Here is a 26,695-nt window from a genome sequence, read left to right on the forward strand (position 1 = left end):
ATAGCCCATTTATCGAGGAATGCTATAGGCTATATTTTATCTCCGTATTCCTGCGGGAACAGGAACCACACATGTGAAACTGCGCGACGTCTACTAGTAATAAATATTTCTCAGAAATTAAAATTTTATCTTGTGTATGTGTAATCACCGATCTTTGCTTAGGAGTCAAATAAAAAAAACTCCGGTGTATTTTTTTAAATTTACAGCGTCAAAGCGGCAAAGGCCCTAACGTGATAATGCTTTGTTAACACAGGTTATCAAAACTTTTTTGTGGCTCCCATGTTTATTTTAACATGGATTCTCGCTCCCTTTATATAAAAGCGCGTAAGGTTGATAAGAGACGATAAGCCCATGATAGTGTATGTAGACATGCGACAGAAGGTATTTCGAATGTCTAACATGCTCGGAGGCTATATATAGTATAACAAGTTCTCTGATTCGATTATAATGTTCTGACGTACAGAACGAATCGATTTCATGTATTGACAAATTTGTAGCATAAATACAGACACCCATTTTCTTGAGCAAGCTATATTTATTACTAGCCGTAATAGCCCACTGGATATGACCTCTGCCTCCGAATCCGGAGGGCGTGGGCTCGAATCCGGTCCGGGGCATGCACCTCCAACTTTTCAGTTGTGTGCATTTTAAGAAACTAAATATCACGTGTCTCAAACGGTGAAGGAAAACATCGTCAGGAAACCGGCATACCAGAGAATTTTCTTAATTCTCTGCGTGTGTGACGTCTGCCAATCCGCATTGGGCCAGCGTGGTGGACAATTGGCCTAACCCCTCTCATTCTGAGAGGAGACTCGAGCTCAGCAGTGAGCCGAATATGGGTTGAGAATGATGATGATGATAATTATTACTATTCTACTAGAGCAGATGTTATTAGCCATTCTTATATAGAACTTGCTACAGTTTTAGTCGAGCTCTGGTCTTCAGGTTATAGAGAGATTTTGGTGACAAGTATGTACCCTTGCACCCACTTCTACCGTATATAAACTAACCGCATACCTAACCTTTTTAGTTAGTTCATAATATTTATCTATAATTATGGTTTTAATTAATGGCATATTCCAGACACTACTTTGTATAAAAGCGAAAGAATACTCATCACGAAATAACTAATACCGCTTGACGTACATAGCTAAAATTTGGCAGAGAGGTAGTTTATAGTTAGCAGAGCTCCGCTAAAAACGGATTTTGCGATAGGGCCGGATTAAGGAGGTCTAAGAGCGGACAAAGTCGCAGGCGCTTCTTGCTCACTGTAAAAATATTTTTACATCCGTATTTGGTAAGTGTTTATTTCAATAAAAACATGATAAGGATACCGATTATTTTATTACGATATTTACTTGCGTTTATATAACCTGTTGTAACACAGCTTTTACCATTCGATCTGACTCACGGACGGTGTCCCAATTAAACCATAACGTTGTTGACCGAGCAAAACCAGTTGTAAAGTTAAATTGATACTTTAGTGGTCGTTTGGAACGAAGTATTATACCTAAGTAACGGACGTTTGTTTATAAACTAGCAGACGCCACGCAGTTTCACCCGCGTAGTTCCCGTTCCCGCAGGAATCTATACTAATATTATAAAGCTGAAGAGTTTGTTTGTACGCGCTTATCTCAGGAACTACTGGTCCGATTTGGAAAATTATTTCAGTGTTAGATAGTCCTTTTATCGAGGAAGGCTATATATTATACCCGTTTTTCTACGGGAACGGGAAATTTTAATATGTATAGCCTCATAGAAAAAGCTACACCTTATTAAATGGGTACCCATTTCGTTTTCTTGCTAAAATGCCGAGAGAAAAAATCAATAGGGAGGAAAAACTATAAGAGGCGCCTGCATATCTTCAAGTGTCTACTAGTATGACGAATACAATATGTGATAACACTTCCAAATAACTTCCTAATTTGAAACGAATTAACAGTGATAAAATGATCACAAATGATATCAGAGCTACCAATCCACTTATCTAAAGTGAAATCAATTTAGTACCACATCAAGTAAAATCAATCAAAATTCTGCAATTTATGGAAAACCTGCTTACCATCTTGCCGTTACTATTGTGAAAGATAACCTATTCTGATAACAATACATTCATTAATTAATTCGTTAATTGACCATAATATGATGAATTATTTGAAATTCATATCATTCATCATTATCAACCCATATTCGGCTCACTGCTGAGCTCGAGTATCCTCTCAGAATGAGAGAGGTTAGGTCAATAATCCACCATCTGGCCCAATGCGGATTGGCAGACTTCGCACACGCAATGAATTAAGAAAATTCTCTGGTATGCAGGTTTCCTCACGATGTTTTTCCTTTGCCGTTTGAGACACGTGAATATGAATTTCAAGTAATGGTTTTTTTAATAGCACGGTCTATGCAAGTACATGTGTATTGAAATTTGTTTTGTATGCGGTTTTTATTGTTATTAATATTCAATCAACTCCTTTATTAAGTTACTAAGATCGTGACATGGAATACGTGATTAGTAACGAATTACCTCCTCGTACCATAATTTCAACAAAAATAATGAAGACGCTAGTGTTTTTTTCCTCTTCTCGGTAAACTTATGAATACATGCATGTGAATAAGTATGAATTAACAATTTATTGTTTAAAAATATTTTTCAAACAACAAACAATAATTCACTAATGCTAGCCATTGACCATCCAACAAGCCCACATGCCTGCAGCGCTAATGGCTTGACAACTAAAAACTGATCATTCGCATTGCGAAAAACACACGATCAGTTTCATCAAATGTCACTGATGTCGTTTTGGTTGATAGATAAATGGTCGTAGGACCACTTAATCACTTTTACTTTGTACGATAATATTAAAAAAAATAGATTATTTGAAACTTTTAATCGAGCGTGACGTACATCTTTTGTTCATATTTTAACAGATAATAATATAAAACTTAGCAGATTATAAAAACCATGGAATTAATGTATCGCGTGTCAATGGTTTTATAAATAAATATCTTTTGCGTAATTAATTATTTTTTGTACGTTGTCGTGTTCATCATTATTTATTATACGTTTAGAAATATCTGCAAAAGATGTTCAAAGAAATGTAGGTATTTATTTAAATGTTAAACGTTGCCCGGTAACATTTTGGTCACAACTTGTTTCATGTCACCATAATGATTGCGCACTTTTAATCACAAATTCGATAGGACGTTTGTGTCTCTAATAAATCTATACTAAATAATATTTTAAAGAGGTAGTTTGGAAGTTTGTAAGGTTTTAGGGGGTATTCTCTGGATCTACTAAGCCGATTTTGAAAAGTCTATAACCAATAGAGAGCATATTTTGAGTACCACAGGCTATCCTATCACACTAATATTAAAAAGGCGAATGTTTGTAGGATGTTTGTTGAGTTTGTTACTCTTTAACACCGCAACTTCTAAACCGATTTGACTGAAACTTAAAACGAAGATATATAATACCCCGGATATATACATAGGCTACTTTTTATCCAAGAAAAAAATCCATGGTTCCCGCAGGATTAATGAAAAACTGAATTTCACGCGGACGAAGTTGCGAGCGTCTGCTAGTGTTTTATATCTGTGTTAATGCGTTTTTGCTGTGCTATGCTGTGTGTACGAGTGTGTTTGTGTGTGTGTACGAGTATACTTACTTGTACACACACACACGCGCATGTATTTTTATCTTACATTCAAAGACAAAACGTCTACTCCAAATATAATATACGTAAGTCACTAGAAACATCATAACGTTGACTGTAGGTAACTAATTTACATGCATCAACAAAATAAATAAATGAAAATCCAAATAAAAAAAAACAACTAACGAACAGGATGCAGCGTCTGTAATTACAATGAAAAAAAACAAATAAAAAAAAACTTTACGAATCTCCACATCTCGTTTGATGTCGTCATAACGCGATTATCTCAAAAGTCAAGTAAATACAAACTTGTTCATTTGCAACAAAGTGTGCGATGGTACATTGCGTACCATACATAGGTCATGGGTCAATTATTATTATGTTTTATGTTAGCATCAAGAAGTTTAATACTTATTTTTAGTTATGACCAGTCTCATGAGTACCGACCTGTTTTGCTAACTAGTGTTTAATTATATAAATTATAAAATAATCTTGTAAATTAACTTTGACTAGGTACTAGCAATTTTCAGAAGAGAAGAAGCTTTCAGAAAACTTAGGTACATATATTAATTACGTATTTTACATTATACGTATTTAAGAACTTATTTGCAGTCTCTAAATATTGTTAAACTTAAATTGATATAATCATTTTGGATATTTTTGTTTCTTTCGATTGCTTTAAAACGTTAGTTTAAAATATATATAATAATATTGGTGATTTTTTATGTCAAATACAATTAAGATAATTTTTGGAAGTTGCAGACAAAATCTAGTCAAGTATTAGGGAAAGTTTTAATATTTTAGTTGGACGATAATCAGGTGTCACGGCAGTGCTTCCGCCAAGTCAACAAAACGGGCAAAGCCATAGTATCTTTTTCTCGAAGCCATTCAAGTCATTTCAACCGACTTCAAAAAAAGGAGGAGTTTCTTATTTTTTTTTTTTTTATTTATTCTTTTACAAGTTAGCCCTTGACTACAATCTCACCTGATGGTAAGTGATGATGCAGTCTAAGATGGAAGCAGGCTAACTTGTTAGGAGGAGGATGAAAACCCTTTCGGTTTCTACACGACATCGTACCAGAACGCTAAATCGCTTGGCGGTACGTCTTTGCCGGTAGGGTGGTAACTAGCAACGGCCGAATTACAATTTAGATAATTTTTGGAAGTCGAAGTTGGACGATAACCAAGAAACAGTAGTGCTACCGCCAAGACGACAAAACAAGCATGGCCGTACTACCCTACCTATCAAAGCCAATCAATTAACCGACTTCAAAAAAGAGGAGTTTCTCATTCGACAGAATTAATAAAAATGTGCTGCCATAACAGTACTTTTCATGTTTCCTACACCGTGAGAATACAATGTACTCGCGTGAAATCTTGTCGGTAGGTATTCGATTACACAGGAATAAGGCAAAAATAGAAGTCCAACTACACAGTAGCTACTTGTAATACAAGCCTCCTAACAATGTTGCATACTCTCGTTACAAAGAATACGCTACTTTCAATTCAAGATCCAGAAATAGGATACGCTTTTAGTTGAACAGAGAAATGCTTGGAGACGCCTTCACTACAGTTGTCGTCAACTCAGGCTACAGACCTGCGATTTTGGCTGTACAGTTTCAACTGCACAGTTGAACTGATCAGTTGAAACTGTACAGCCAAAATCGCAGATCTAAATTGAACATCCGTGTGTTTATGTAATCAAAGTAATGTATAACTTTGTTTTTTGCCGTGTTATTAGTTGAAACTGCACAGCCAAAATCGCAGGTATGAATTTAACGTCCGTGTGTGTATGTAATCATAATAATGTATATAACTTTGCTTTCGTCGTGTTATTCGCTACTCAGTGTATTTCGGAGAATAAAGTCAACAAAGCCAGTTTAGCATTACGCTTTATATTAGATCTTATTAGAGGGATACACAATTTTTCTTCATAGCAAATCTCCTCATAGGGAAAAAAATTATGTCAAGCTAATTAGGTTGCTTTCATTTTATGAAATAGACAGAGTTAGCGAAGAGCTGACGTCAAATATTTTTTATTCAATTAGCAATGAATAAAAAATATTTGACGAATTCTTCTGCAAGAAAATCGGTATACATTTTCATTGTACATACTTGACCATTTTTAGAAGATCGATCAATTTTCTAAAAAATATGAATTCCAAAATTATGTATAACTTTGATTTTGCCGTGTTATTTGCTTACTCGGTGTCTTTGGGAGAACAAAATCAAGAGAGCCAGTTTGGCATTACATTGGAAATTATATAAAAGAAAAAACATTTATTTTCGTAGCAAATCCTCCAAAGGAAACACATTAATTTAATGTCATACTACCTTCTTTTAACGTCATACTAGCGTCTGGCTTTCATTTTCTGAAATCAACAGGGTTAGCGAATAGCTGAAGTCCAATATTTCGTATTTACTTAGTAACGGTACCCCTCGACTTCGTCCGCAAGAAAATCGATATAAATCACTGCACTTAACCATTTTTCTAAAAGATCGCTTCCTTAATAGATGGATTTTTTGTAGATCTATAAAAGAGTGCACCATGCACCTTGACTTTTGAAAAACCCTATAAACAACCTACAAAACAATACTAGTCATATTTATGTACTTTTGTAATTATTTCTCAATATAAATATGAAAACTTCGCTGGATTAATTCAACAACTAGATAAGTTTAATTTTAAGTAATATGTAAAGCTGATTGTTTTCCTTAATAAAAAAAAATTAAAAATCCGTATAAATTTACACTGACTGACGACATCCAGCGAATCGCAGGGATTCGTTGGATGCAGGTGGCTCAGTATCGTGATATTTGGAAGTCCCTACAAAAGGCCTATGTCCTGCAGTGGACGTCCATCGGCTGATATAATGATGATTTTACAGTTGTAGGTAGATACATAAAATACCAAACAAAAAGTCATTGAATATTCGATTGTACAAAAATAACATATCTCCATATGTGTACAAAATGTGGTTTAAGTTATTTAAAACGTAAATATATTCCGAACAAATGCCTTAGGACACGCGCACGTTTAGAGATGAGTCAGGGACCTTTTCACCCGTTGCATTGTTTATTCTGGACGCAAACTCGTTCCTTAAACGGTTTTCTCCCGACGTTTTCTTAGAATGTTTCAAATATACGTTATGAATATTTATATACAGACAGTATGAATACAACTTGACTTATTGTCATATTATTTTCTATAGATTCTATAGCAACCTAATAAATATCAACCTTTTTACCAACCCATATTGGGGCAGGCCTCCCTCTTTAGAGAGGATACAGAGCTTAGACCACGCTGCTCTTGGCGAGCTTATGGTGATAATATTAAACAGTTTAACAATCACGTAAGTTTGAAGAGCTGATTGACGTTGAGATCCCATAGATACTGCTAAAAAGCGCAGTGTTAGTCGACCCCCCAAAAGGTGGACTGACGACATCAAGCGAGTCGCTGGATTCGCTGGATGCATGGACATGTCCTGCAGTGGACTCCATCGGCTGATATGATGATGATGACACTCACGTCATAGTAATAATGACAGAGACCGACAACTTAACGTGCTCACCGAGCGAATGGGAATGTAAGACTGCCATTTTCAAGATTTTTTTTTTAGTTTCTCATAAGAAAGAATAACTCTGAAAGATTCCAGAACCTCGTGATCCGATGCCTCAAAGGCTAACCACTGGACCAACGAAGTACTTACTTGCGCTTTTTCATGAATAATAAGCTCAAAGTATCTACTTAACAAATAACACTGAGAATGTGCTGATGTTACCAACAAAATGTTGTTTCAAAGCAATGTCGAAGTGAAACGTCTCTTAAAACGCATTTTTTGTTCTTGCAATAACAACGTTTATCGCATTTTATTGGAACTTTCATCATGGCGAATATGGTCCATTGGCCGCGCGGCACTAAAGAACTTTCTCATCGTGATCACTTCACAGACACTAAGTGTTCACTAAAATGACACTAATTTATTTGTTTCATTCATTTATGAGGCTGTCTTGAACAAGAAAATGTAAAACGCTCATTTCAAAAGTTATTATTAACCGAGAATTAAAAAAAAGGAGGTTCTCAATTAAGTTGTTATTTTAATTTTATAAAACAACAACTTAATTGAGAACCTCCTTTTTTATGTTGATTAAAAATATAATAAATCGGTACCTAAACATCTAGATTTTATCAAACAAAGCTTAAAAATAAATACTACTCGTAAGTTTACTTAATTATGCAAGTTATGTCCAAAATATTACCTACCTACTTATTTCCGGGTAGGTAGGTGAAAATAAAATCATTTGGTGTACTGATCTAAACTGGGATTTGCGAGATGCACTATTTTGCTAGGGCGAAATAATACAAAAAAGCCATCTACCAATTTTATAAAATCCTGGCAAAAATTCAATAAAAAAATACAACCAAGGTAAGTCCCACCAACTTCATCAATTGGATATTTTAATGCTTCTTTTTTAGAATCTTGAATGAAGCCAGAACTAGCCAACCATACACCGTCAAAAGTTAAAGATTATCACTTGCCGAAGTTTAAATGCAATTCAAAACTTATCAAAGGTATCATGATGCGCTAATGAAAATAATGTCCGACATAAGCTTTATAAGAGAGTGCTTTCTCTCAATCAAGTTATACAATAGAGCATAACAGTAAACATCCGTTCTTACTTACCTCCGCTAAGGCAATTCCGTTAAAAATTCCGGCACAATGTTCCGAGACACACAAAACACACAGATTTTTAGCGAGTCGATGGATCGTCAGATCTCCACACCGTTACACGTCATATGTGTGTCAAAGAGAAAAATTCAAATGGAAATTGTAAACACACAGGGAAAGTCTGTCACAGAAACACACTTCTTGAAAATCAATTCGGAGTTTGTCACTTTGTTTCAGAAAATTGTGGGAGAATAGTATGTTTGGTTTTAGAATGTTGGTATATGCGCGCGCGTCGATAATGAGGCTTGGGGCGCGCAGGCGTCGACGTCAACCGCCTGCCTCTCACTCCAAGCGACTGGCGCTCGACCATACCTTCACCTTCGCCGCGCTCGCCTGTTTCGCAAACAACCTCAGCGAGCTGTTTCCTTGCAGAATTTCTTGTTGCATGGCAACTGTGGAAATGTTTACCGCAATGATTTTTGCAAGTTTGAAAACTATTGCCTATTGCGGAAAGTATCCGATACATAATGGAAATCATTTCTAATAATAGATCGGCTTTTTTAAGTGAGGAAATTCTTTACTTTAGCTGAAATTATTTGCTAACTCAGATCTCACTTGACACGTGCCCAGTGATAGATGAAGAGACGTGCCCAGTGGATATGACCTCTGCCTCCGATTTCGGAGGGTGTGGGTCGAATTCGGTCCGGGGCATGCACCTCCAACTTTTCAGTTGTGTGCATTTTAAGAAATTAAATATCACGTGTCTCGATCGGTGAAGGAAAACATCGTGAGGAAACCTGCATACCAGAGAATTATCTTAATTCTCTGCGTGTGTGAAGTCTGCCAATCCGCATTGGGGCAGCGTAGTGGACTAATGGCCTAACCCCTCTAATTCTGAGAGGAAACTCGAGCTCAGCAGTGAGCCGAATATGGGTTGATGACGACTATCTCACTAGACGGTAAGTGACTAGACAGTTTTAGATCTATGTTACATTGTGGTGAATTTGTTATATTGATGAAGATGTTATTTACGCTTTCGTTGTATTTGTAATGTTAATAAAGAAACACTAATCTTAGGAGAATTGGTACTTATCTGTTTTTTAAACCTTGACAAATTGAATCATTTCTAATAATAGATTGGAAGTTAAACTTCGGCTTTGTGAGGAAATTCTTTTTCTTTTGCTGAAATTATTTGCTAACTCACTTGACGGTAAGTGACTAGACAGTCTTAGATCTATGTTACACTTTAGCAGAGGCGGATTATCCATAAGGCAAACTAGGCACGTGTCTAGGGGCGTGTAGACAAAAGGGGCGCGCGAGCTCAGAATTTTAAATAAATGAAGAAAATAACATATCGACTATTAAGAACTAAATGCTGATTTATACTCTAAATCTCTAGTGATATATTCATAACACACCATCATCAGTCAACACACATAAGGCCTATTTCCCAGAGCAGAGAGGAATCATGAATTTCAATGTTCGTTCTGTCGTCACTCTTGATTTATTCACAAAACATCATATTTCATTTGCGCATTAGAGTAAGTACATCCTGGTCTACTAAAGTCTAGGTTTTGATGATACAACGTCATCGTAAGATTGTGATGGCCATTTATGGCCGGTACAGGGGCGCCGCTAAGATTGATTGCCTAGGGCGCTCTGGACCTTAATCCGCCACTGCACTTTGGTGAATTTGTAATATTGATTTAGATGTTGTTTATGATTTCGTTGTACTTGTAATGTTAATGAAGAAACACACTAATCTCAGGAGAATTGGCACTTATCTGTTTTTGAAACTTTAAAAAATTTAATTCTTTTAAAGGACATAATCTGCCAAGTTTCTATAATTACATGGTTCTGACTACACCATGTAATTATAGAACTGTAATTATTCTTCTTACGGTAAAAATGTACTTGAACTCTGCCGGAAGCATGATAAGTCTAGGGCTGTGGACTAGTAGAGAATACATAATGTAATATTTTTATCATAACGATCTCATGTCTGATTTGAGGTTTTTGCAATGATGACATAAAGAAGCTTATAATTTTAACAAACCTTGGGAAAATTATGTTTTATGATACAGATAAAATACGTAAATATTCATCAAAAACATAATCTTCACATCTATACCAATATTATAAAGCTGAAGAGTTTGTTTGTTTGTTTGATTGAACGCGCTATTCTCAGAAACTAAGGGTCCGATTTGAAAAATTCTTTCAGTGTTAGATAGCCCATTTATCGAGGAAGGCTATAGGCTATTTTATCCCCGTATGCCTACGGGAACGGGAACCACGCGGGTAAAACCGCGCGGCGTCTACTAGTACTTAGTATAAAACATACAAGTATACATAAAATAGCAGACGGCCTGCGGTTTCACCCGCGTAGTTACCGTTCCCGTGAAAATATTCCCGTAGATAAAATATATCAGTATAAATCCAGACAATCCCTACAACATCACAAACTATCACCTCCTTAGAATGTGGGTTGCAAATTAAAATGCTGTTTCTTTCGAGTTGGAAAGCGCTACGGAAAATTCTATTTTCAAATAATCTAATATCCCAAGGTTAATATTTCAGAACGCGTGTGGTTCGAAGGTGATTCAATAAAAGGCTCTTGAGGAAGGAAGCGTGACTATTTTTATGCTGAAAAATTCATGAGTGTCTACGATTTCTATGTCAAGGCTGTTGATATTTACAAAGCTGGAACACGTGAAAATCTTGCAATAAAAAAACATACGCGTCAATTGAGAACCTCATCCTTTTTTTTGAAGTCGGTTAAAAAGTGATTTATAGTGTAATTTATAATGTTACCGTTAAATTGTTAAATACGTTAGTTTATAATCTCACTCGTGAAATTATAATATACCGTCATATTGTGAACTGAAAATACTGATTACAATTGAACGTGTTATTTTTCGGTATATTATAATCTATCGGAAGTGAAACCGTTAAATTGCAATCTAAAAACGTCAACTGTTGAACTTGCCTCTGATTGGTCGACCTTACAGCAGACCTTTCTGTGTCTAGAGGCAAATTATTTGATAAAAAAAAATTACTTGCGGACTGGCTAAATGTAAAGAAGCCATAATGGGAAAAAAAGTCTGATAGTGGTCGTCCCTAAGCAACCCGTTCCATATTTTTACGGAGGGAGGTCTAGGCTTGTCTCGCGCATGAAGTCTATAAAATTATTTGTAAAACGGAAATCACTTTTTTGTGAGGAAGCCTCCTGAAATATTTATTTTATTCTGTTTTTTAGTGTTTGCTGTTAAAGCGGCCACAGAAATACATTATCTCATATATGGTATCCTCAGAATACAGAAATTTCTGTATTCTGAGATTGTACCATCAACTGCCTAACTATCATGTGTGTGATCTATGACATCAGAGGGCCTAGTGGCTGTTTGATACTGTGACGATCGCGTTAACTTAAACGCAAATTTCTAAGGAATTGAAACAGCGCCATCTAGTGGCACTACTGCACAACTTTTTCAATTCCATATAAATTCACGTTTACGTTAACGCGATAGTAACAGTATGAAAATATTGAAAACTCCCACTAGGCACACTGATACAGCTTGTTGACAGACGGACGGACAGGCAGCGGAGTCTTATGGTAGGCGTCCACTGATCCGCATCGTACGTATTGGACGCAGAGCATCAAACGGATTTTTAATTTTACGGTAGAAGAAAGCGTTCGATGCGATCCGTACGATGCGGATTAGTGGACGCCTACCATAAGACTTCGCTGCCTGTCCGTCCGTCTGTCTATACAAAGAATACTAAAATCCGTTGAATGTACGCTGCGGATGTGTGTTATGTGTACACCTGCTGTTAGCCCTATTTTACCATTTAAGTACAGAACCCTAATTATGACAGACTTTTACAGTTATAATATTAGTAGGTTGTGGAATGTGACGGCGTGTTGATTAGTGAAATGGTGACGAAACATTTAATCGGTGTCATTTGTCATAGACAAGCAAGATCATGTGCCGTGAAACATTTTTTCGCGCGCAATCTAGGTTATGCGTCCACAACTTGTACGTAGGTTTATACAAGTCTACCTTGTATTTATTTTTAATACGCGGCCTTGTTGGGGTTTCGATCTTTTTACTGTTATGTTTGCTGTAAGTATTAGCCTTATAAAGCGGCTCGGCGAAGTCCTACTTTTTCGTTCTCCGCTTTTTGTCCGACTATAGTCGGACAAAAAGCGTCATTTATAACTTATTATCGTTATTCTATATATGATCGTTATTCTACTTGCGAAATATGTATTTTACAATATTACCAAATTAAAATGTAGATTACTGTATTATGAAAAGTATATACAATTAAATACACGCATCCTGCGATATATTTTTCTACGTTCCATTTTCGTGAAAGAAAATCTAATGCTTAATCAATGCATATATAAATAAAATTGAAGTATCTGTCTGTGAGTTCAAGAAACTACGTTTTCGCAAGTGCTTATTATACTCAGAGGCACAGTTATCCGCCCACTTTAATATACTCGCGTATTATTAAAGAGGGCGGATATTTTTGCCTCTGAGTATATTTACACGACACTAAAACACAATCAAGTTTTTTTATAATTGTTGTTTGACTATCTGTTTGCCTTTACTACTAACTGTTACTTTTCAAAAATATAATTAAAAGTTTTAAAGTTAACAGGGGTACATCTAACACCTATAGTCATCCAAGTAAACGGAGACACTGCTTCGGCGCGTGAACAATAAACAAAATCTTTCACCGTAGAACACAGATTAAAGAATATTAGGCAGATATAGCGCACGGAACACATTAGTGATGCAACCATTCCAAATACAAATTCAAAAACTAATACATTCTCTAGTACGACACAAAGCGTCGCATCTGCAATTTTCAAAATTATTCAAGAAAAATGGCGTCTTATGTTTTTAAATATTTTAAAAAGTGTTCGTAAAGACTGAAGAAATAAGATGAAGTATTTTTATAGGTAATTATTATTTTTATTATGTGTGTTAAAATGTTAATTTACCTAATTGTTGTTAGTGTTAAATCTTAAAATACAAAATGTGAAAAAGTTTGCTTATGCGGATGTCAAGGAGACGCGTAACGTTTGTTTTTTTTTATGAATGTCACCGGCCTTACTGCGCGGCTTGTAAAGACTCATTCTGTATCATTCTCAATCTGTGCCGTATACCAGTAAAATGTAAGTGTTCGCATAAAAGAAGCGAGTGGATCTAGATTGCATGTGAAATTACCATCACACCTCACAGCAATGAGACTTAAATAGACTCTTTATGTAATAACCATTACTTTACACGCTTTAGTGAAATGCGAGACCGGTGCGCTTATCGCAAAGCTAATTTTATATACAGTGAAGCCTTTCAGGTAATTCATATAAGTCTTTTAAAGTTACTTCAGCAACTCACGGCAAGTATTTCTTAGAAGTAAAATATAAATATTTAGTAAGATCAGAGAGCCGTGATAGCCCAGTGGATATGACCTCTGCCTTCGATTTCGAAGGGTTTGGGGTCGAATCCGTTCCGGAGCATGCACCTCCAACTTTTCAGTTGTGTGCATTTTAATAAATTAAATATCACGTGTCTCAAACGGTGAAGGATAAATATTGTGAAGAAACCGGCGTACCTACCACAGTATTTTCTTAAATATCTGCGAGTGTGAAGTCTGCCAATCCGCATTGGGCGAGCGTGGTGGACTATTGGCCTAACCCCTTTCATTCTGAGTGGAGACTCGAGCTCAGCAGTGAGCAGAATATAGATTGATTATTATGATGTAAATAGTAAGAACATTATCTATCTAAATCTAATTATTTAAAAGCGAAAGGTCATCACGAAATATCGAAAACCGTTTGACGTGGTACAATACAAACTTAAAAAGACCACAGACCAATACAACGTATTGGCCAAAAGTATATGGAGATTATAATGTGATGTATAAATAACGATCTAGTCATATAATTGGCTTACCTAATAAAAGTATGTTTCTTAAAGAAAAACATTTTTTAATCACTCTTCTTGCTCGAAAAGTTCGCCGCTATACCAAAAAAAAATACAGCTTCAAACATTTGAAGCTGTATTATTTTTTTTTTGTATTACATTTATTTTTTCCGTTACCAACAACAAAACGAACACACACACCAAATTGCGAATGTCACACTGTAGAGATATAAAAACGTAGTTCCAGAAAAGTGCTAGGACTGATCCCAGAATATAGATCTATACTAATATTTTATAGCTTACATTATAAATGTTTGTTTGTTTAAACGCGCTAATTTCAGGAACTACTAGTCCGATTTGAAAAATTCTTTTAGTGATAGATAGCCCATTTATCGAGAAAGGCTATAGGCTAAAATTCAAAATTCATTTATTTCAAGTAGGCTCAATTTACAAGCACTTTTGATACGTCAGTTGAGTATTTGTAAAGATTCTACCGCCGTTTCGAAAGGCAGGGTCTGCTGAGAAGAAACAGGCAAGAAATTCAACAGTTGCTCTTTTAAAAAAAATACAATATTATATTTTACAACTGATGACAACATTGCAATTTCTCATAGTTTTACTTTCTGAAGGTAGAAGCTGCTCCAACGGCGTCCAAGCATCTTTATTATTAAGGCTATATATATTATCCCCGTATTCTAATGGGAACGGGAACCACGCGGGTGAAACCGCGCGGCGTCAGCTAGTTAATGAATAAAATCAACTTAGTAGGTAAACCGTAACATTATTCTAGTATTAAAAATGAAATTTTCTCATAAAAACAAGACTTATCAATATAAAATATACAATCTAAGTATTCTCATGGTCCCAGCGGATGTTGCGTCGAGATAGAATGCAAATTTCCAGCACCATTTCTCCGCAATGAGACTTAAATGCGACTTGCGTAATAACTATAACACGGTCGAGTGAAATGCAAGCCTGTTTTAAGATTGTTATACTTATACTAGTAAAAATTATTTAAAAACTAAAGCTCTATGTGATTTGTGAACTTAAACTATGTAATAAATAAATTAATCGGCATTTTTAAAGCCGATAGAGTTGACTTTCAAAAGTATTTGTATAGGTACTACCTACCTACCTACCTACCTACTCGTAAAAGCCTACTTGTAATTTTTTTTTTTTGAGTTTGAATTTAACTATAATTCGAAATTTGTTTAATGTTTAAATGCTGAAAAAACCTAAAATACAAAATATAACTAAACCAAGCAAATTCTGTATAGTTTAATTTCCGAAGTTTAAAAGGTTAGGGATCTCTATGCAGACGAAGTCGACGATGTTTGCTAGTGAACCATATCAGATAATAGCACAAGATAAACTGATAGATAGTTAGAGATTGATAATAATTGTCAAACATTTCATTATTTATAATTAAGATCAATTTCAACATCCGGTTGCCGATTTGATGGATACTATATCGAGAATCTGTATTGGCCAGATCTATCTCATTTTATAAAAGTTGAAAGTCAACATATGCTCCTACCATAGGTAAGTATGGTAGCCAATTATGGAGTTTGGACCATGTTGACTTTGGAAGGTTTCAAGATTCCAGATCCTCAAATCTTCTTCTTCTTTGAGTGCTTCTCGAAAGCTGGCAGTCAGCTTCGTAAACTGATGTTCCTCAACTAAGACTTATTCGGCACGTGTTACGTTTAAAGCTTTCGTTATTCGCGGATCTGACTGCCGAAGTTGACGTAAAATCTGCAAATTTCAACTTTACCCTGCACATTTTGTCCAGATTGCAAATGGAATAAAAAAATGAATGGAGTAAATGTGACCTAGTAAAATGAAGGTTTAAATGCCACTGCTTGATTATAATAATAATATACTCAAGCAGTGGCAATAGTCTAAATTAAAGAAGATTTTAAAAACTGTCAAGCAAGAAAAAAATACAAAATTTGGTCAAAAAATAAATTAATATTTTTTTTCATTTACATATTTGTTTTCTATTTTGTCACCCAAGAACGTATCCCCAATAATTCGATATAAAATACCATTACATATTCGCGGCACATTTACAGAAGGTTTCCCCCGCGAATAAGGATCTTTTTCTCTGCAGTACTTATTTATGACGGGAACACAGACAGACTTTCAGCCTTCTTAAAACTTCTATTTTTTTATTATTTACAAGTTAGCCCTTGACTACAATCTCACCTAATGGCAAGTGATGATGCAGTCTAAGATGGAAGCGGGCTAACTTGCTAGGAGGAGGATGAAAATCCACACCCCTTTCGATTTCTACACGGCATCGTACCGAAACACTAAATAGCTTGGCGGTACGTCTTTGCCGGTGGGGTGGTACCTAGCCACGGCCGAAGCCTCCCACCAGCCAGACCTGGACAAATTAAGAAAATCTCAATCTGCCCAGCTGGAGATCGAACCCAGGACCTCCGTCTTGGCCTCCACCGCGCAGACCACTGCGCCATGGAGGCCGTCAAAACGAGGTAAGTCTGGCTGTTACAGCCCACAGGCTCTTCGTCCAAACGAGAATGTATTATGGATTATTGTTGAATGTAACAACAAAGCATGTAACATTCAATCACGTACGACGTTCTTGTTTAATCGTACTCTTAGTTTAGCTGAAGACACGTTCCATACCAACTGTAGTATACACCGTTACATACGCACACGCTTGGCTGATACAGCTGTGTACATATCATGCCTTAGTGTGATGAGAGAATGCGTTTTGTTATGTACTGAGCTATGGAATGACTTCTGTAGATGCCTTTTTTCATTTTTTTTTTATTATTTACAAGTTAGCCCTTGACTACAATCTCACCTAATGGTAAATGATGATGCAGTCTAAGATGGAAGCGGGCTAACTTGATAGGAGGTTGAAAATCCACACCCCTTTAACCAAACCAGCCAGACCTGGACCAATTAAAAAAATCTCAATCGGCTCAGCCGGGGAAGGAACCCAGGACCTCCGTTTTGTAAATTCACCACGTATACCACTGCGCCACGGAGGCCGTCAAAATATGCTTTTACTATAATGCTTTTATAGTAAGAGTTTCAGCATTAGGAATATAATACCCTCATCCAGTGGCGTAGCTAGATAACCAAGGGCTCTGGTGGAAATAAAAAAATGGGCCACACTATTGGTGGTGAGCCCATAACCTAACCAGTTAAGAGTAACTGGATAGGTTTTATCGAGTAAAAATATTCTTCAGCTCTTTTTCGTTTTCAAATTTTTTAAATTTCTGTTCGATCGCGATTTTCGGGTAAGGGCCCCGGGGTATCGCATCGCCTAGCCCTATGATTTTTACAATTCCTGAATACACAACTCGACACAGTATACAATGTTTAGGTATTATCTGTTTATAAACTTTCGTTGTTTACTATGCGACTTAATGAAATTAAGACAATTAGCTGCATTTGATTCGTTAGTGGCATATCTCTATTATAAAACCTTTGCCATCCACACAATTGAATTTGTGGTGGTTTTTTGAGGTGTAGTAAGGGTGAATATCTGGCTTTATACTTACCAAAGTATTAGATAACTCAAAGTTTCTATCATTTATACGAAAAATTACCTAATTATCTAGTAAGTAAATTAAAAAAAAAAACAGTATAGGCGACTACATAAGACATCTTTTAAAAGTAAAATCGCTACATCGTTCAAATACACAATAATAAAACATCATAATATTTGCTTAATACTAACGTAACAAACTCAGGTACCCACTTACTACATGTCTCAATACAAGAACGTACAAAAGTAATGTTAAATAAACAATTTGACCTTTCAAAGTTGTCGCAAGTTATTTCCCGACTATACACGAAAGCTCACTCGAATCATACCAAATCGCAGTGTTACCAACTCTCCAAAATATTTATCCCTAAAGTTTGTGTCAAAAACCCCTAAAATCGCCTTAATTATTGAGTTGTCTCCCTATAATATAAATTCATAATAATTTAGAAATAATATGCTGTAATATATTTCAAAAGTCTATATTTAATACAGACAAAATATTACGTCTTTATCTGAAGATTCAGATTTTTTGAAATCATACATGTTGAATGAATAATTTTTTTTTTTATTCGATGAAAATTGCCGCCAGTTGCCTCAGAGTGGTTGTAGAATAACGTAATATCGTTATAAGTCGCTAGGTCAAGAAAGAAATATTAAAATTAACATGAATTTAAAAATATTAAAGAGTTAATAAATCCCTGAAAAAAAATCCCATTTCACTTATTTACCCCCTAAATCTGGGGGAAATCCCCTAAGTTGGGAACCCTGCCAAATCGTACGTCAGACGATCGTTTCCTGTCCTCTTATGTAAAGAACTTTTATCGTCTTGCGTGACCATTTTCGTGGTAGCGGTAAAGGCAGGCTGCAATATTCTACTTGTTCGAGCTTTTACAATTTGCATAGATCAATTTTCAAATCAAAGGACATTGAACTGATCTGACATAATAGACACACTACCGTTATTTTTTTTTTTCGAAATTGCGGCTTACGATGGAAGTGGTATGTACAGGTAGAGTACTCCAAAGTGTACGTTAATTTGGTAGTATGCAATGATGTTTGAAGAAAAAAAAAGGTAGAGAGGTTATTCGCATGACACGTTAAAATTATGCTAATTAGCAAACCTGAGCTCTGTCGCCGCTATCTTCGCGCCGTTGACATCGCTGGTGAAATAATTTTTGTGTGCCAGTTGTAAACATCGAATGTGGTTCTTCATACTACTGGGCAGGTTATACATTTCATCACGCTACGAACAATAGTAGCAGAGCTGTGAAGGGAAATGTTGGGAAAACGAGAGAAGTTCCTCCATTTTTACAGCGATACTACTGTAAGGGCTGGTTTAAAGAGGTATAAGGGCGGAGGAAGTCGTGAGCGTCCGCTAATTTATGATAAACTGTTTAATGTGGTCATGGAGAACACGACGGGCAAGGGAAGTTGAGTGCATTCTAAAAGGTTCCTTTAAACCTACACCAAAGGTCACAAGTTCTAGTACTTGTTTGAATGGTTTCCTCTACCACACGATATTGCTACAATCCCTGTCGATGCGACCGGTCGCGTATTACAAAAGTACATGACATTATAATAGGCTACTCGCCTGCTGTACAGAACTAAGAAGATTTTTAACATATAGGCAGTTTAGATGTCTAGAAACTGTAATCACATTTTATTTGTGAAAATAATCTCGTAATTATAATGTTTTTATAAAACAAAATTGTATTTTTATCACGTCAGCGCAAACGCCAATTATAAACTGTGACGTTATTTGCCGCGGTTTGTGATTGGCGCTTGCGGTGACGTGATATATCACATCACTGCAAATGCGAATCACACTGTTATCTCAATGAATGACGTCACTTGCTAATGTGCTGTGTTTCGGCGGCAAAAATTTCACGTAGATATTTTTTCATTTATATTAAATTTTTTACTGGTTATTATTAACGCGACAAAATAAAATATAGCTTATAATACTTCCATAATTCAGTTTAAACACTGTTTACAAAAGAGGCAAGTAGCCTATTCTGTCTAAAATACAAATCATTCGTACGCAACCTTGCAGCTAATACACGCTCACTCATTGTTCATAGCAATAAGAAGGTCTATAGAAGGCCTTTCATACGAAGAGTACTCGACATGGAGCCGTGTACGAGGAGTATTCGGGTCAATCGTAACAGTGGATGGTCACAGCCGGCCCGGTCGCCGCCGCATCCGCCACCGGTCAATGCGCAGACGTATGTGCGTTTCCATAATGAACGTCAGTCACGGTTTTTTACCCGATTACCAAAAGAGTGAATGAATGAACGTTATCAATGAATGGATAGTAGTACGTGGAGTTACCACGTACTACTAAACTATACTATAAAAACTTCGAAAGTAATGTACAATTAGCGCCGATGTTATCACTAAGAAGCAATCTCCATAAAGGTATATTTTGCATAAATATAATATTATAAGAATGTTTGTCTTAAAAAGGTGTGCATTTCTAATTTTTACAATTATTTTGTAAACTATTTCATTATATTCACCAAAAGCTATGGAATAGGTACTTGAAAACAACTAAACTCATTTATGTCTTCTGTAGATCGTTTCAAAGAGTGAAGTCATATTCAGTAAATTTCGTTAATTGAGTAAGAAAAATACATTAATTTTATTATTATTTTTTAAATTTTAGTTAATACGTTTTTATCATTTTTTACCGAATTTTATTCCAAATTTCAGCCTAATCGCTTCAGTAGCCGCACCGCAAAGGAGGAACTAACATACCTACACACTTTCACACTTACACACACACACACTTTGTTCTTCTTTATAATATTATTATAGCGTATGTAACAAAAATAGTAACAAAATATCGCACTTACAAGAACTATGATAATGGAAACGGGACACAAGCAACGGCCAACGCCATTCACCACTTCATCCAGTCATCTGATTTTGTATCATTGCTCGTTACATAATAACAAAAATATTTAGCTTTTGCTTGAAACCGGTACCTCCAGTACGTACCTTTCATCGTTCAATAAAATTTAATACAACCATTATAATAAGATCTCTAGTACCTCATAGCTGGTAAAGAAGAACAAGTTCTTTGGTTTGGACAGGCTACAAAATTATATAATAAAAAATACTATTATAAAACGAATTAACTAATTGGCGCAAAAAATTTACAACTGACTAAGCAAAGTACCTAACAACTTTGCTTAGCAAAGTAGTACATACTAAATTTTGACTTTAATTTAGACTTTTAAATTGACTCAAAAAATTTTATCGAATAATTTCACCGCGGCTAGTTGCCTCGACTGGTGACATTTTTTGCGCAAAGGATCAGCCTGGCTGTCCAGCGCGGAAATGCAGCCAGTATTCTTGCCACCATTCCACGTGGGCATGATTTGTATAGTTATTAGGATAAGTTAGCTTAAGTTCCATATTGTATTCTTTCTCAATGAAAAAAAAAAATATAGGTAATTGACTCATCATTATATCAAATAATAGTAGTTGTAAAATTATTTTTTTTTTGTTAACTGTAAATTGTATTTTTTTTTGTAAACTGATTTTATGCAATCTTTAAACGGATTTTAATATTACGGAAATAAGCATGCCGTGTCTTCTGTAACTTGATTGTACATAGCCTTGTATTTGTATTTTTTGGACAGTAATTATGTAAATACTGTAACAATCACTTGTTGACCAAATAGGTATATAAATAAATCAGCCGGTGAACGTCCACCGCAGGACATAGGCCAAATTAAATTAACTAATTAAATTAAATACAGAGTGCACAAGCACTTATGCACTAAAATATTTCCAATAGGAAAGTCTAGTCAAAAGATGATGTTGGCCGGTGTAAAGTCATTGATTTCAAGTGGTTAAAACAAGCAATTTTCAAAAGTCAAGTATGAAATGAATAAATGACCTGTGACCTTCTATCCAGAAGAGCTCAAACTTTAAACTCAGTTCTTTTAAAATAAAATGGTTAATTGTTATGTAAGTGTAAGTAGCCTCAATACCTCAACGGTAAGAGCGGTCGGACTCATCACCGAGGGATGGTGGTTCGCTCTCCGCCCCGTTGGTCTATTGTCGTACCCACTCCTTGCACAGTCTTTCCCGACTAGTTGAAGGGGAATGAGAATATTGGTCATATTATAAAATCCATATATTTTATAAATATTCTTTAAAAAAAATACAAATTATGTGTTCACAAGAAAGCAAAGCTGTCTGTCTCTGTCAGTAAGAAATTCATCAATTCTTTAGTAACTTCCCCATAATCGATTACCACATTTTGTAAATTATAAGAATCTCTATCCTATTATAGTCTACTATTAGAACAGACATGAGATAAGTACACCAATAAGTTTAAAGACTCTAAAAAGCATATTGAATGAAACTCGAATTATGACGGAATAATATCACCTGAATTATCTACGAAGTATAATGTAGTTTTCACTTATCCGTCGCTTCATCTAACAGAAGGAAATCTCTTAAATTTCTCTTAAATTTAAATTTAAAATAAATTCTGCAAAAATAGTTAAGATTTATAACTTTAACAAAACGCTTCGGTAAAAGCGTTTAAAATTTGAAAGTCGATAAACGCTTGAATAGAAAACAATGAGAAATCCATAAAATTCGTAAATCGAATTTAATTTATGTGGCCATTATCTATGCACAGATACCAAAGAGGATAATTTTTAACCAGCCAGTTTTTTATTACAATAAACTCTTATAAAAAGTATACATATACTGCCAAGACAAAAATATCACGTTCAAGATTGTATTGTGTTTTAATATTAAATTGATTTTTTCCTTCCTTGAATCTTGGTAAAAACTGTGGCGCGCAATACAAGGTAAGTATTCAATTCGTTCTCAATGCCAATTACCATAGTGTCAAATGTCTTGCAGAGTGTGGATTTAATTACTATCTTGGTAAATGTGCATTGATGCAATGTACTGCATGCACTCTGGCGCAAATAATATTTATATCTCACTTGCTCGGAAAAGTTTAATTCTGCGCTAAAATTGAATTTGAATTAAGTACTTGATGAAGTATAGCAGTAAATAGAACAAAGGGTAGTCCGTAAGTTTGATTTTTGTGCTTATTAGCAGAACCACAGTAGATATATTACAAGCAGTAGTTGGACTTCATACTAAAGGTCGAAACGCGAGCTATACCTACGCAGCTCGTACGTGGGGTGATCGTGGGGTGAAGACCGTTGCGACTGTGCCGCGGTGACGAACGCAGTGTATTGGATTTTTTAATTATGACGACTAGGAAAAGAGTTATTATTTTTATAAAGTTTGATTAATATTTTGTATTCTAAAGGCATAATTTAATAAATATATAAATAAATGCTTAAATGATAAAATTGTGTAAATAGGTAAATGACGTAAACGTTAATATAATATTATTAAATAATTATTTATTAACTTCTTCATTTAGGTTGTTTTCTTTGATTATTATGTAATACATAGATTTAAATCTTATGACATGTATGTTTTGTATACCTGTATTTTAAGGTAATAAAGAAGTTACGTAAAGAAGTTGTTTGAATTTAACAACATTATTGTGTTGCTCATACTTTAATGCATTTGAATAAAAAAAGTAAAGAGCCAGCTGATATCAATATACCTATCCAGATTTTTTTATTAAACTACTAGCGAACCCGGTCAATCTCAATTTGTTTTTTATAGTTCCTTCCCTACATGCCAAGTCAGGGTCAATTTTTTATCGTCTATTCTATAGTGTGGGGGTATCGTTATCGGTATTTTTGTACATTACATAAGGGGTTAAAGTGCTAACATAATCTACGGAACCCTACACTGCGCGTGGCCCGACACGCACTTGACCGATTTTTTATTATTTGGTCACCTAGTGTGGTGGTAATAGATAGATGGCATCACCAAAATAAATATATGAAGGTCCTTCAAGATCATTGATTAGTATCAGCCTTATTTAAATCTACCAATCAAAAAACAACACGCATTTTATTGATCACTTCCTATTTTACTACAATTTACAAAGTATTTTATTTGTTTATTTAAAAAAAAGTATATTTACAATCACATAACTAAATGGAAACACAAAGTTGGCAAATGTAATTAAAATGCTGGAGACAGGCAGCCCTATCACATGTTTACGGAGCGCGCGGCTGTAGGTATTTATTTCAAAAATATGGCCGAGTTATTATACTGCTTGTAATATATCTACTGTGGCAGAACTGAATGAAGCAAGACTTAGTGGCAGTTTAGCTTAAACTGGACTATGAACTTCTACGTAATAAACTGCCTACCATGGCACGTTGTAGCTAATGAAGCAATAAATAATTCTTCCTTCCTTTTTTTTACAAAAAAAAACCACTAATAGTCAGTCAGTTGAATTTCGAAATTATGATCCAGATCCTGACCTAATACAGAAAATCATACGTTGACGCAAACTGGGAATTGAACCCTTGCCGCTCTAATGGAAACCATAGCAGTATTTAGGCACGTTATTCAACGACAGTAGTAGTAGACAGGGTAACAATACTATACACAATATTATGAAATTGAAAAAAACTGGTCTTTGAATGACAAGCCAACAACAAAGATAATAATAATTAACACACAACAACAATGACAACACAACAATAGATCTGCAAAATGAAGTCCACAAAACGCTTCCTCAATCTCGCCGCTAGTGCCATGCGCCCGTGTCTGGGAACAGGGTCTGACCCGCGACCCCGAGGACAAATTGTAGGTGTCATTATGCCTGTTAAACTCCCGCCAACTCCCGCCGCGATTGCCGGGAGCCGCGTCCTCGCGTCCTTGTCCTAACGCTGTAAAAAAAAATTATTATAAAATAATCTAATAAAATAATAATTGTCTATGGTTGGACAATTAATGAACGCGAACTTTTTATGCGTTCGTTTTTCAAATTGTGATGCTAAAAATTTACTATATCGATATTATTTTGTGTTATGGATTTTGTGATTTAAATATTATAAAATGAAACGGTGATTTTAAATGTGATCTTTTGTTGATTTTGTTATTTTGAAATTATATTTAGATGTAAGTATTTATATATTAACTTACTTTAGTTAGCGGTTATTACGTAAATCTTGAACGTTTGAATATTTATTTTTGTACGAGTATGTAATCTTTATTATTCTGAGTTAAAACATTATTGTGTATTTGTATGTTTCCTCAAAACAACTGAACTGATTTTAATACGATTTACTACAAAACGTTGTCACCTTATCGGAGCAGACGTATTTAGGTGTACTATTACATTTTAACCCTTGTATTTTATTTAAAACGGTAGCTAAGAATAATTTAGCTAGTAATTTAATATAAAAGCAATATCACACAATAAAAACAATATACATAAATTATTTACCGTGTCATACCAAAACTATCTCGTGACCGTCGTATATCACTTGAATCAATTTAACTGCACGCACTGACCAAATTTTAAAGACCCCTCTTGTTTAAGTAAAATCCTTCTGGATTACTCAGTTAAAGAAACGGCGAGACCAAGACGGCTCAAGTTAAACTGGTGGCATTCAGATGCGGCGATGTAGTGTGTGTGCACTCTGATTCCATATTTCCGCTCGAAACCCTATACCAGTGTGTACATAAAATTGAATCCTATATCAAAACACAAAGGGTTCGAATTACAATAACGACGGCAATGTTGTTAGTAGTAGTGAATAAGTTTTTTAAATTTGATGAAGAAGGATATCTATTTGATGGACATCAATGCCAACCAACATCAGCCTCTATTAACGTTCCACTGCTCAGGGCCCCTCTTTAACCGGATTGTTTTGGAGTTGAAACCCACCATGCTGCTCCATTAGGCAATATTTGACAACTTTTTATGTTTTCATACAAAGTAATTCAAATAAATCCGACTATCCATGTAATACACGCCTTTATCTATCCTTGCATTTTAAAATACGTAAAACTTGGCTACGTCATAACTTGTTGTAAAGATGCGTAATTTTAATATTTATTTACATAAGAATATTTTCCCTGAAAATATTATATATAAAGAATATAACTCCAGAGTTATGGGAAATACTCCTCTATTGCTAAACCGAACTGGAACATATTTGTGTATTATGCATAATATGGGTGTTTTCCAGTGTCTGTGAGTTTTTATATAAGTATTATCATAGGTATATATTTTTAAACTACATATAAGTATTTAAATGTATTTTAAAAATATATATATAACAAAATCCGATATCTTAGTACCCAATACGATTGGTTCGATCCCCGCCCCGTTGGTCTATTGTAGTATCCACTCCTATTATGTCTTTCCCGACTAGTTGGAGGGGAATGGGAATATTGGTCATATTAAAAAAAGATAATGCAATTTATTCATTAAAAAAAATAATAATATCAAAAACACTCACATTGTAGCTACGTTGTAACGTGTGTAATATGTAAGTATATTTATTACTATTTATTATCCTACTAATGTTATAAACGCGAAAGTTTGTATGGATGTTTGGATGTTTGGTACTCTTTATCGCCGCTACTACTAATGCGATTTGGCTGAAATTTGGAAAGGAAATAGATTTTACTCTGGATTAACACATAGGTACTTTATATCCCAAAAAAATCCACGGATTCCAGAGATTTGCCAAAAATGATAATTTTGATGGTATGAATGTTTGTTACTCTTTCACGCCTCGGCTACTGAACCGAGTCACCTAAAATTTGAAGTAGAGATAGATTATAGTCAGAATTAACACATAGGCAATTATGTGTTTTTTTTATCACTTTTTATCCCGGAATAATTCATGGTTCGCAATCATGGAAGTCGCGAGCGTCCGCTAATATTTTATTTTGTGAAAATCTTGTTTACACGTAAAAAATCTGATAGGAGGTACAAAAAAAAAGTTCAAATTCGGTTAAAAAATATGCAGTTGATGA

The 26,695-nt window shown here is 35.1% G+C and overlaps 2 protein-coding genes across 2 annotated transcripts in view; one reads left to right on the forward strand and one right to left on the reverse strand.

Annotated features, from left to right (window-relative positions):
* LOC112053988 (uncharacterized) overlaps window positions 1–8,688 on the reverse strand; it is a 171,362-nt gene extending 162,674 nt beyond the window's left edge. Inside the window, exon 1 of the mRNA XM_052885691.1 lies at window positions 8,339–8,688. The gene's annotated coding sequence lies outside the window, so the exon portion shown is untranslated. The remainder of the gene's footprint in view (window positions 1–8,338) is intronic.
* Window positions 8,689–24,194: 15,506 nt separating this feature from the next.
* The window catches only part of LOC112051477 (axotactin), a 41,618-nt gene continuing 39,117 nt past the window's right edge, over window positions 24,195–26,695 (forward strand). Inside the window, exon 1 of the mRNA XM_024090146.2 lies at window positions 24,195–24,823. The gene's annotated coding sequence lies outside the window, so the exon portion shown is untranslated. The remainder of the gene's footprint in view (window positions 24,824–26,695) is intronic.

This window comes from Bicyclus anynana, chromosome 15 (assembly GCF_947172395.1).
Source record: "Bicyclus anynana chromosome 15, ilBicAnyn1.1, whole genome shotgun sequence".
In the NCBI taxonomy this organism is placed as follows: Eukaryota; Metazoa; Arthropoda; class Insecta; order Lepidoptera; family Nymphalidae; genus Bicyclus; species Bicyclus anynana.